Source organism: Athene cunicularia (genome assembly GCF_003259725.1).
Source record: "Athene cunicularia isolate RWA chromosome 13 unlocalized genomic scaffold, athCun1 chr13_part1, whole genome shotgun sequence".
NCBI classification, from domain to species: domain Eukaryota; kingdom Metazoa; phylum Chordata; class Aves; order Strigiformes; family Strigidae; genus Athene; species Athene cunicularia.
Window position 1 is genome coordinate 749,115 of NW_020799117.1, and position 12,528 is coordinate 761,642.

Genomic DNA, 12,528 nt, shown 5'->3' on the forward strand with positions numbered 1-12,528 from the left:
TTTTTTTTTTTTTTTTTTTTTTTTTTTTTTTTTTTTTTTGGCATCAATCAAAGCATTATTTGCTCCTCACAACTTTATTTCCGAGTTAAAGGGGAGATGTGGTTTAGTCATGCCCAGAGGGAATCGTAGAATATCTCGAGTGGGAAGGGCCCCATGAGGGTCACTGAGAACAAGAGGGCGCACGGATGAGCTATTAGATTAGTGACAGCTCTGGACTTCTGCAAGAAGGCTTGAGCCAGTGATAGTACAAGAGGCAGATGGAAACAAATGGCAGCTGTCCAAATAACTGCTCTGAAATATACTTAATTTTCATTTTATGGGATTTCTAATTTCAGAATTGATTCCCCAGTGTGCTGCCTTGATTGTTAGAATTTAGGGTGAAAGAAAAAAAAATGATAGGAGATCTGATAGGGGAAAAATCCCTGCTGACTACTGAAAAACTGACTACTAAGCCTGCCAGTGGTGTCTTGTTTGCTCACAGTTAATATTTTTTTCACCTAATTTCCTTATAAATATGACTTATTTTTTCCCGTGGTTTCATGAAACCAATTTGCATCTGAGATGTATTTTCTGGGATCTCGGCAGTGATGAGACTGGCTTTGCCTCTCTAAACAGAGCACCATATGCTTCATTCTGTGCTTGTTTGCTGCCTCCAAAATACTCCCGGATAATCTCACTGGCTGAGTACATGACAAAGTACCAGAAAGGTGTTAGCGCACAAATGCTGATACTCTTATGAAAGAGGAAGTGATAAATGCTTTACTGTATAAAGAAAAAGATAAGGATGTATTTTGGGAACCAAATTGACAGTTGCAATACCTGTTAGCACTTGTATCTTAAGATCAAGGATGTAAGGAAGGGTAGATAGAGTCTATCATTAAATTTGCGCTGGCTTGTTTAAAAAACAAACACTGGGTCTGACTTCCAAAGTGCCTCTTAACAGCTGTGCAAAGGAACTGTAGTCGGTTTTTCAAAAATATCTGAGAATTAGGTACTTTATTTCCTTCCACACAGAGTTAGTCCCAGATCATGTATGCAAAACCTAGAGCTTCTTGCTTTAGAAGTGGGTGTTTTTGTTTTTCAGTCAAGCAAATAACAATACTGATTTTAGAGAGCAGACACTGTTCTGCCATACTGGGAAGAAAACCCCCACATCTGAGAAACTGTTCATCAAGGAAAATGTTTTTCAGACGACCTGCCTGGTGCTGCGTTATTCTCGGCTCCTCTGTGGTTTTTAGAACTGTTTGTCATGTTTGGGGGTGCTGTGTGAATTTGGTGATGTTTGTCTGGGTTTCCTGACTGCCAGCGCTGGCTGGAAACGTGATGTAAATAAACATTTTGATGAGCTTTGGGTTAAATTGAACAGATACTGGAGCAACAGCTTTTCCTGCAGCACCTGCCCGCTCTCCTCGCAGGCTGGGGCAGACCGCGGGTCCGTCGGACACTGAGGACTCTGCTGTCGGCCCGCTGACCCGGGCACGTTTCTCCCAGGCTCCTCGGATGAGGCGATCAGACACGCACGAGTGTGCAAAAGTGACCTTGCACGGGTAGTCCATCTCCTGCATCTCACAGCTTCGTCTGCCTCCCTGCTAGCCAGGAGGGTCTGAGGGACCACTGAACGATAGGAGTATTGCTCAATGCATCAACATTACAGAAGCAAATGATGATAAATTACCTTTTGTGCACCTATTGGGAAGGTTTCGCAATGATCATTAGCCCTCAGAAAGTCTTCTGCTTCCTGTGGAGGTCTAATGATTGCACTCCCAGCTCCCAGATAAATCATGGGTGGAACCACGGGAGGGCCCTGTCATGGGCAGCGTGTAGAGAGATTCCTCACAGGTATTGTTGTTATTTGGTTAAGTCCTGCAGAAGGAATAAATATCACTTGAATGCTGAGGAGCTACCGTGAGGCACTCTGCGGTGTTGATGGCCGTTGGCAGCAGGTAGGATGTCTCGGTGTCGTCGCTTTTCTTCTAGACGGTTGGTCCTTTGCCGATCATCAAACACAGAGTTACCTCCTTGGCTTCTTTCTGTTCGGCTTCTCCACATCAGTATCATTTCTCTCTCACAGGGTTGCCCTCTGCCCCCATTAAGAGCAAGCATCATAGTTTTACATTTGTAATCCGTGGGCTCTCTCTTCCAATTTGCCTCCTGCTGCAATTCATTACAGCCGGTTGTGTGCTTGAGTGGTACAAGGTAAGAGCTGCCCTCCGGCGCTTCCCCCGGAGCCCGGCAGCTTCTTATTCCTAATAACCCGTTTCTGTAGTGGACACTGTCACCCCCTTCGGAGCTGCCCTTGTTTCTGCCCCGACGGGCTGCGGGTTATCTGAGGACGCGGGTCCGGGGGCCGCTGTCCGCTCCGCCTGGGCGCGGTGGCTGGTGCCTGGCAGGTGCCGCTGCCCCGAGGCAAGAGCAGCTGTACCCTGCGCGCGGAGCCGCCTCTCGCCTGGGCGTTGAAATCGCTGGAAAGGCCAATTTCTGTGCTGCACGCAGCGTTCTGGTGGGCAGGGGGAAAGGCCAGCCGTGTGAGAACCGCAAACAGACCCGCGGAACGGGCCGTTTCCAACCACTCGCATGGCTCCTCCGTCTCGACATCCGCGCGCGCCATCCCTGCCTCTCGCCAGCAGCCCCGTGCAGGCAGCGCTTCCGCAGCAGCTGCTCTCCCTGGCTCTTTGCAAAGCTGCTTGTAGCGACAAGGACATTAATGGATTTCTGTATTTCTGTAACGGGAAAATCATAGCTGTGTGTAGAGAAACAGCGATGCGTGAATAGTCCCATCCTGAAAGGAGACAGGTATTTTGGAGGCGCCTGTTCTCAGTTTAGCCAGGAGCTTTGAAACTTCTTGAGTTTAGAAGTTTGTCTCATTAAGGAAAATCCCTGAAAACCTCCCCGAAAAGGAAGTAATTTTGACTTCAGATGAAGCATTCAAGTAATTTGAAATTGTTTCATTCTGAAATTAAGTTTACTGTAATTTTGTAAGGGTCAAGATTTACAGAACTACCCGAGTACAATTAATTTTCTCCAAAACAAACATTTCGGTGTTCTGGAAAGCTCAATCAGGGTTTTTGCATACCTTCAAAACAATCCTTTGTAAACAGCAACAATGCTAACGAGTCAAATTCCCTGAAATAACAGCTCAGTCTGACTATTGACTTTCACGTTCTGAGGACGTGGAGCATATTCTGCCCTGAGTGCAGATGCTGCTGCGGGGAAAACCCCTGGGCTCACCCCTGGTGGGTCTAGTGCTGACATTTTTCTTGCGGGTTTTCCACTCTGAGTGGAAAATGGAAATTCATGCCGCTGGTTACCATTAAATGAAATGGATGGTTCTCCTTGCAACTCTGTTGTGTCGTTCCCCCTGCCCAGTTGTTTAAACCCCTCCGCTTGCTCAGATCTCTCTTTGGTTGACTTTCACTTCTGTATTTTTTTAAACCTTTTTTCCTGAACAACGATATGATTATTTTGCTATGTGAATATAATGATGGAAGGAGCGGAATGATCCTGGTGATACCAGCCAACTCTAAGGCAAATCAATTTTAGCCTCTCTAGTTCTGTTTCGTTCCAGGATCGCCGGTGACAGGCTGTGTGCTCGTTACCTCCAGTTACCTTTATGAAGCACGACAAATGCTCTCTTTGCATAAGGGCCTTTTTATATATCTGCATATGTATGCATATTTATATAAAGATATATTTAAGGTATATAAATCTGTGAGTTATGTATATGTACACACAGACCCGTACCCTCTGGGAGGAAGCAGCCAGCTCTGACCTGCCCGGTCCTCATCTGTGGCTACTGGACGGATCCCTGGAGCACACGGTGACGTACTCGGACTCGATCCCTCTCTCTTCGTTGTTGCAAAGAAAAAATCCGGAGGCAGCCTGTGGTCAAAATGCGTGGCACGGGTAAGTTGAACCTCAGCTGAGTGGCCCCTGGGGCACAGTGCCGACCTGGGGAGCAGGAAGGCGCCAGGAGCCGCCCTGGCGCGGGGCGTTGGGTGCTTTCGGCCAGGTCCCACCACCCCGAGCGGGCAGAGCTCCCGCCCTGCCGCTCGCCTTGGAAGTAAAACTGACTGCAAAGATCTTGGGACCAGAACTGGGCGCAGAGGTTTTAGGTGAGAGTTTTAGTGCTTCTGTTACCTAGAACACGTGAGTCCCCAGAAACTGGAACTCTGGGGGGAGAAGAGGGTTTGTCTGCTGGCCTTGAATCTTTGCAGAGCGGTTTTTCCCTTAGTCACACGCTGCGCGGTGATGGTGAGTAAACAGCCCTGCAGAGCAGTAGGTGTGCTGACTGCCCAAGGGCATCAGTGTTCCTCTCCAGCACAGTCCCCCCTCTGCAGGGCACCCCTGGGACGGTGCCCGGAGAAGGGATCGGGTGTTCGTGCTGCACGCAACCGGCCTCTGCTCTGCCATCACCAGGGCTGAGCTCGTCTGCTGGCTCGGTCCCACCTTGCACCAAAGCCTTGTCAGCGTGAGAACAGGCAGCCTGCCGACTGCACCCGGGGTGTTTGTGCCAGTGGCTTGAGGTAGGAGAATGTTCTCTGTGTCATTCTGCTACAAGTGGGCATCAGAGCAAGTCATGCTCGGGGATCCCGCGCTCTCGCCGTCCGTATCCACGCTGATAAAAATCTGGTTTTGTCCTTTCTACCTGCCTGCCCTGCTGACTCAGTCTGTGCTGAGAAGCAGTTCTCTTTCACATCACGGAGCTATGGCCTTAGTTATATTCATGGGACGTAGATGTACAGGTGAAGAATTGTAAAATTCCTGTTTTCAGCTGATTCCCTGTGATGGCACTTGTGCAGCCCTTCTGTCTGTGCGGGGCCGGTGCAGGTATCGCCTTTTGGGACTGAACAAATAATTGTGTTGCACTTGGGGGGTCCAGTAGTCAGCGTGTCCCCGCTGAAGGTCCAACAGGAACAAAAGCGGCAGCAAAGTGCCGCCAGAGTCAGGGGATGTGGGATTGAGTGACTGGGGGAAGGATGCCGTTGGTGAGACGCTGCCGGGGCCGTTTGGGCAGTCGTCTCGCAGAGCTCAACTTCGCTGTTTTGAGAGGTTTCTCATTGCCATGCGTTTCCCATCTCGGCGGAAGCTAAATGGAGCAGTCCCTGGGTATGACAAGTACAACGGCGACTCAGCCCTGGTGTACCTCTGTGCATATCTGCCAGAAAGGTTTTGCCTTCTGTTTGCTTGGCTACTCAAGGAGCTGTCATACATTATTGAGAGACCACCCAGGGTCTTTACAGAGCAACACAATTATTCCTTCCCTGCACCGTGTAGCCGTGTCCTCGTGAGCAGGACGCTAGGGGAGGAGAACATTCGATAGCATTTTCAGGGAGGTAACCTGCCGAGGTGAGTACGATTTCAATATCTGTAATTCAGGTTTCTGTAACTCTCAAATTCTAGTGTTTTATTCCTGAGGTCTGTACTGTGGGGCGAGAGGCGTCGTGTGTAGTGCGATGGCAACCTCCTTTCTCCTGCTGAGTTATCAGGTGAGAGCGGACAGGCCGCGGGTGGGCTTCTGCCTCTTCGCAGCTCTGAAACTGCCAGGGGCAGGGAGGTTTATTTCAGAAGACATAATTAGGAATTTGCATCAACAATATGGATGGACAATCATGGAAGGAGAAAGTGTCCAAAGGCAGAACAAGCTTTGTCTCTGCCATCAGCACAGCTCCAACAGTTCGTGTCTGCCTTGTAGCATGCTCTAGCTCATGCAGTGTGTCCGGGGGAGGCAGAACTGCTTGAGAGAAGCTGAGCTCATGGGCTCCGAGAACTTTGCTTCCACCAAGCTGTTTACTGGGGGTGGAAGAAGAGTTTCGTTTCAGCCCCCAATAGATATGAGGATTTGTGAAATGTTTGCCAACAGAGAATGATATTTAACTGGTAGGGTATGTCGTAACTCCGTAGATATTCGTGGAGCTGTGGCAATTTACGTGAGCCAAGGATCAGCCCCCGTATGTTGGCAAACACTTCACATACTGCAGGTTGGAAGGATGCTCTTCCCCTACCCTTACACATGTCCTGTTTTTATTATTAATTTCTGGGTTTTCAGCAGTTCTGTAAAATGGGGCAGGTGAAGGTGCTCTCTGAGCACCCCACCGGAGAAGGGTCTTGGTTCCGTCCGGCCGCTCCTGCCTGCCTCACCTCACAGCTCAGAGGCTTCGACCACGTGGGGTCTCGGCAGTCTTCCTGGGGCGCTCACCCGCACGCCGTGGTCAAGGTGAGACACTCCAGGACGTTACGTTATTAAACCACTTTAGGTCTTGCTTTCCCACACCCATTTGTAAGGTGGCAAAAGCTGCGGCAGAACTGCAGCCGTGAGGTCTTTGAAGTACAAACGAGAGCCGGAGCGGTTCAGGATAGGACATTAATTGTTAGCAAAAACATGGGTCCATTTTCAGTAGGATCACAGTATTACTAGAGCCCATTAATTTCTCTGGTGAGTCATCTTTTTTTTTTTTTTTTCCCCTGCACTGGTAGTAATACATGCAATTCTCTTAGAAATCTACTTTGAAGAGTGCCAGTGTCTGCGTGTTCCAGCACTGCTGCCATGGGAGTAGCTGAAACGTGACTGCAGGGTACGGGGGGCTGGGAGGGGCTGGGAGGGGGGTGACCTGCCTGGCCGTGGCCCCTCGGCCCAGCCACGCGGGTCCTCTCCCTTCGCCAGCGCGGATGCCCCCTCTCTCTGCCGCCAGTTTGCCACTGCTGGAGCTGTAGGGTGAGCTGATGTTCATGGTGGGGGTTGGATTGTCATCTAGGGTGTCATTGCCAGTCCCACTTAAACACTTTCTCCATCAGCCTGCTTTCTGGTCCGAATTAAATGTCAGCTATCTTCCTATGGAAAGAACGTACAGGTGTTAGTGTGAGGCCTTTCTTCAATTCGCAGAGTTTCATCTGGTTGTCTTAAGCTTCTGGGAACCAGCTCTGTTCCGGTGATGTTCCCCGCGCAGCGCTGGACAGGCGCTCTCAGGCTGAGAGGCTCTTTTGATACTGAAGCTCATTTTCTTTTACTTTTCCATTTTTCACTCCGGCTACCTTTCTGCTATAAGTTAGGCTTACAAATTCCAGTTCCCTCGCACAGCTCATCTGGAAGCACTGATAGTGTTGTAGACCCCATCTTTATTTCTGGGCCACGTTCCAGCTTATATGCCTTTCTCTAGCCTTGAATTTTGAGGGTATTTGTAGGTTATTCTTTTTTCTATTCTGATCAGTACAGTCACTTCCCTAATTTACATTTCTTCACACACCTTGTATGAGGGTCCCCAAATAATACCCAGCATGTTCACAAAGAGCAATTATTTTCTACCCGATTCAGCTTGTTTCAAATTGTAAGTTTATACCTTCGTATGTTTTAGACCTCCATACAGAAATGAAGAAGGTAACAGGACTAAGAATAAACAGTGGGTAAACATAATGCGAGAAAGGTTAAAATGCATTTTTTTTTTTTTCCCAGTGTGGCAGAGTTTTAGCATCTACTCTCTGATGCTGCAGCACGTGCTGGTGGCTGCCGGGCAGAGCGCTGTGTGCTCCTCGCTCTGTCCCACCGCCAGGCCCGGGGCGCTGGGATGTCCTGCTAAGTAAAACCCCTCTGGGTACGGAGGCAGATGGCAAGTGAGGTGGGGTATAACGAGGACCCCAATAATGGCATTTTCTGTCCTAGTTTTGAGTGGCTTACAGCTGCTCTCAGGTTTTACTCTTCCTTAAAAATCTCACCTTTCTCGTCCAGACTCCTCCGCTCTTTTTTCCCCGCGAAGCTTGTCGGATTGAGCTGTTACTGACTAACGCCAGTAGGATAAAGAGAAAACTATTTCAAGCATTTCAGTATTCTGCCTGCTTGAAACTCTTGAAAGTACTGTTCAGTGCATCCATTTTATTATGATGTTTACTTCAAACGTAAGGCTTGTTTCTTCCAGGGATATCCTTTGCTCAGTGTCCTCAGTTCTCCTAAGGAATGAAATGCTTTTGCCTTGGCTGTCGTGCTGCTTTCGGGATGCTGTTGGGGGCACAGGGAGTCACCTCAGGGGGCGTGCAGGGCTCTACCGCCATGTGCTTGGGGTGGTGGTATCAAAAACGTCCCCGTGACGCAGCCTCTGCCGGGCTACAGCCCCTCGGTCCTCAGCAGCTCGTCCAAGGACAGACACGAATCACGGTCACTTCCTCTTGGCACAAGGACGTTCAAGAAGATAATAGGTGGGAAAAATAACAGTTGATCCTGAGGCTGAAACTGGAAGCTGTTCCTGAATATAAATTAGCATGTGACCTCAAACTGTCCTGTTTTCTGTCTGCTTGTCAGCATCTCTCCTTGCCTAAGTCGAGCCTTTGTTTTTCTTTTTCCCCTCTCACTTCCATACTGGTACCCTTTTGTTTGTCCTGGTGCTGGCACACACCTGTGCTGACAAGCACAAGACAATGCAGCTTGTCTAAGAACAGGAGCTCTTCATTCCGCTCTGTAGCGCTGTGAGATTCCCCCTTCAGTTCTGCAGGGGCTGCTTCCAGGCTTTCCTCCGTTTTCACTCAGTAGGGACAGTCTGTTTTCTTTAAATTAATCTGTGTTCTGAACCAGGGCGATGACTTCCCAGTTGCAGCAGAGGCAGGTTTTCTAACTTGCTGCTCATATGAATTTCACAAACGAGTCCCAGCTCTCCAAGAGGCACAGGCGCTTCACCCACCCGGGAGGTGTGAAAACTTGTCCCCACGTTAGAGGATCAGTGTTCGTTTCCCCTTCCTTACATCCCCTCCATAGCTGCCTGTCAGAGCTTTCATAGATTACATCACATATGTCCCTTAAAAACAAAATACCATCTGTGACATTACCAGCTGAGAAGTCTGACAGTTTAAAAGAAAAAGATTCATTTCATCAATTTTGTTACTAGCTTTGAATTACTTCAATTTCTGAGTTTAAAAAAGCAGTACCCACGCTTACGGGTCCAAATGCAATGATGTACAAAAGAAATTTGGGGGAAAACAGCACTTGTTGAACATGTTAAGAGAAACCCCAGGCACGTCGGCTGCAGCGCGGACTCCGGCACTGTTGGGTGGCCCTGAAGCACAGCAGGTCTCAGCTCCTCAGCAGGGACACAACCCTTTTCCCTACATGCTACGGGAGACGGCCAAAGCCATTTCCCCTGCCTGCTTTCAGAGGTGACTCTTCCAGGTGTGGTATGGGCCCTCAGGTACCGTGGAGAGGCTACACTGACAAGTCAGGGGAGAGGAGAAACCCCCCGCAAGCTGACCTGCCCCACGCCATGTTCTCCTGCAACGCCCTGCGAGGGCTCCTGCTTCGGGCAACAGGCGTCTTGGAGAAATTTTATTCCCTGAAATCTTTCATGAGCCAGAGAAAATCTGACTTGCAATGGGTGAGCATCAAATGCTGTGTGAATTGGAGGTTTTGTAGCGTCCATGGCAGATACCTGCTCGTGCGGTGGGTTACCTGGTGCCGCTAGCCGGCCTGAGGAGAATGTGGGAACCGTAGGGAATATTTCTGTACTTTCACCTCTGTGTTTTCGGTTCTGTCACACTTGTGCGGTCTTACGAGCCGCAGTCTCACAGCCTCGGCACCGCAGGCTGTGTGAGAAGGGCAGCCCACCCTGCACGTCGTGCTGCACTTCTCCCTCAGTGGCTCTCCCCTGCTGGGACTCGCGCCCATCCTCTACATGAAGTGCACTACAGCAACGCTTCTGCAATGTGATGATTTTCGCCCATTCATCCATGCGAGGAGATGTAATTTCTGACTTATCGGTGCTTATTTTAAGTTTCAGTTTCTTAAGGAAGCGCCGTGTGCTCCTGAGCCCTCCTTGGAGAGCACTCCTCTGTTGTTGAGCGCGACGTGCGTTCCAGAGCATGTTGAGCACACGGATCGTTTGATGGTTCCTGTGGGGTGGGTCAGAGGCAGTTTTCTACCTGAAGACAGACGCTTACTGAGGACCTTCTAAAGCTGCCTGCACTCCTGTGCTCCGCCTGCAGCGGGGCCTGCCGTGGGAGCAGCGGGAGGAAGATGCCTTCACACTGCAGAGCCACTTGTTGCAGCAGCAGGTATTGTAGCAGCAAGGGCTGCACAGTCAGGAATCAAGGGGGTTGCTTCTGAACCTCATAACACAACCCCCCCCTCCCCATTTGAGAAGAGAAAGTAGTTGCCAAATCAGCACTGATCTTGTCATGCCCAGTCAGAAGCAGTTAAACCGGGGTTGATAATTGACATTTAAAAAAACCCTAAATAATGTATACACTGCCTCGAGTGTTGGAATTGTCTCCACAGAAATGGGCTGTTTGTGAAAGGCTGCCGTTACTGACAGCAAGCAGACACTGTTAAACACGCGCTTCCTCACACTCTCTGTTTTCTCTTGGCACCTCCAGGCTCCCCTGTCTCTGCCCCTCTCCCCTGCTCCCCTCGCTGGGGTGTCTGACAGGCTCCGGAGGAGACGCCGCTGACTTGCCACCTCAAGCTGGGAAATTGCCGTCTCTGCGTTGGGCTGGCATGTAGTCATCAGCAAAAAGCCAGTAGGACTTTGGCTGTTTGTGTCAGATGATTTGTTACAGCAAGAATTAATATGTAGTTTCTTGTTCCTGTGGATTTTTTTTTTTTTTACTATGCAAGCAAATAACACAGTAATTTTTGTCCTTCTGCTGCAGTACAGGGGAAATAAAATAATAATATATTGTGTGCTATTGCATGTCATGGGTGTCAAGAAACAAGTAAAATATTCGCTGTAAAAATAATTTTAAATTTTTCTTAAGTTTCTTCTCAGGTAGAACAACCCTATCTGTTTTCTGGCGCTGTTTTAAAGCAAGGGTTAGTGCGATGCTCTGGGAATGTCGACGTTTTACTGACCCCCAATTTGTCAGTGCCATGGCCTGGGGCTGCTGGGCTGCTCGGCCCTGGGCTCTGGACCCGGTATAAACACTGGTGTGACCACTCCTGGTCTCAAGGCTGTCACTTAAACTTGTTCATCGCCCCCGTGTAGCTCCCAGCTCCCACCTCTGAGCTGGTGGTGGGAGAAGGTCTCTCTGGGCTGACCCAGGCCACCAGCAGCCACCCCACCAGTGACCGGCGCCCGCCTGAGCATCGCGTCGCCTGCGAGCGTGTCCCGGAGAGCACTGGCCCTTCTCCTCCCTCTGGCTCGGTGGAAGCTGCTGTGGGTCTGCTCACAAGGCACAGACGTGCCCCCAGTTCATACCGGTAACACGGGAAAAGGCTAAATGCTTATCTTCTAGCGCTAGTTAACGAATAACCAGAAGAAGCCAGGATCAGCTGAGGGTCTGCTGGTCCAGCCTGTGACCAACACTCATGACCGATAGTTTAAACATCTTTCTGTATACGCAAGGAATAAAGTTTGGAGGAAAAGCCTTGGGGAAAAGGCTGCTTATTCTGCACTGAGATAGGTCTTGTGGCTTTTAATATGGAAATACATATATCAGTATATTTACGTGCTCTTCCTGCTGCCTGCCTGGGATGACTCTGCAAGTGGTAAGGACCAGCCAGCAAATCTCATGCTTCGATCCCAGTCTAGGGCTTGGTGGCTTTTTGCTCCTCTTCCCCTCGCACCCACGAAGAGCTGCTGGGAGATTCAAAGGAAAAACACAGGCTCTTGCGAGGGAAGTGCAAGGAAAAAAAGGCAGGATGCAGCTTTTCCTTCAAAGGCACGTTGTGTGAGCTGGTGCCAGCAGGGAACTTCCACCCTGCAGGTAAGGGAGCGAGGGGTTCCACCTCCCTGGTTCCAGACCCCGTCGGGAGTCACCTCCCTGTGCTGAGTCCGAGCTCCCGCGTCCCTGGGACGGCGTGGGTGGACGAGGGGGAGGACTGGTACGAAGGAAAGGAGAAGAAACACGGATTTTTCTTCGTTTTCCCTCCTAGGTGTGTTTTGTTTTGTTTCCTCAGTCTTATGCTGATGGCAACATTTAACACTCGTACATTATATTTCTGTGGAATATATGAGCCGAGGCACAAAAGCTACTCAAATTTGTCAGGCTGAGAACTTGAAAGCGTTCAGGAAAATCCCTTGAAACCATCCTGCACGTAAATATCTAGGCACTTGTTGCTTTGCTTTTACTTGGCCTGCACGGACTCTTCAGGCACAGCAAACTGGCAGATCTCGAAGATGTCATTCCTTTTCCAGTGCTGCTGTTCGGGTCTGAAAAAATTAATTGGGCAATTTCCCCAGTACCAGTTGCCACAAGCTTATCATCCCCGCAGTGGTGACAGCTGCAGAGGGCTGCTTGTCTCTGGGATGTTCAGATTCTGAGGTCTGGGGTCAGGACTGCTGCGGGCAAAATGGAGAGATACTGAGAGTCGGCGGAGCAGACGTCCAATATTGCACTGTGAGTTACAAACGCCTTTAAGGAGAGTATTCCGTTTCCTTGGCTGTTGTGGGCTCGTATTTCAGTTCAGAGGTTCACAGTGCCCGTTCTGAGTATTCAATTCTAGTAATGGGGTTTGGTATTGTGCTGTCTAGTGCTACGATGAGAACGTTTTCTCTTATAAAATGGGATGGTTCTAACTCGTGCTCCTGAGTGGGGAGAACCTCCCTCCAAATCCCT

The 12,528-nt window shown here is 49.6% G+C and overlaps 1 long non-coding RNA gene across 1 annotated transcript in view; it reads left to right on the forward strand.

The window, feature by feature from the left end:
* Positions 1 to 12,236, forward strand: part of LOC113485412 — a 17,653-nt gene extending 5,417 nt beyond the window's left edge. Inside the window, exons 2-4 of the long non-coding RNA XR_003399415.1 lie at positions 3,734 to 3,903; positions 6,047 to 6,214; positions 10,348 to 12,236. This is a non-coding gene — a long non-coding RNA (uncharacterized LOC113485412). The remainder of the gene's footprint in view (positions 1 to 3,733; positions 3,904 to 6,046; positions 6,215 to 10,347) is intronic.
* Positions 12,237 to 12,528: the final 292 nt, after the last annotated feature.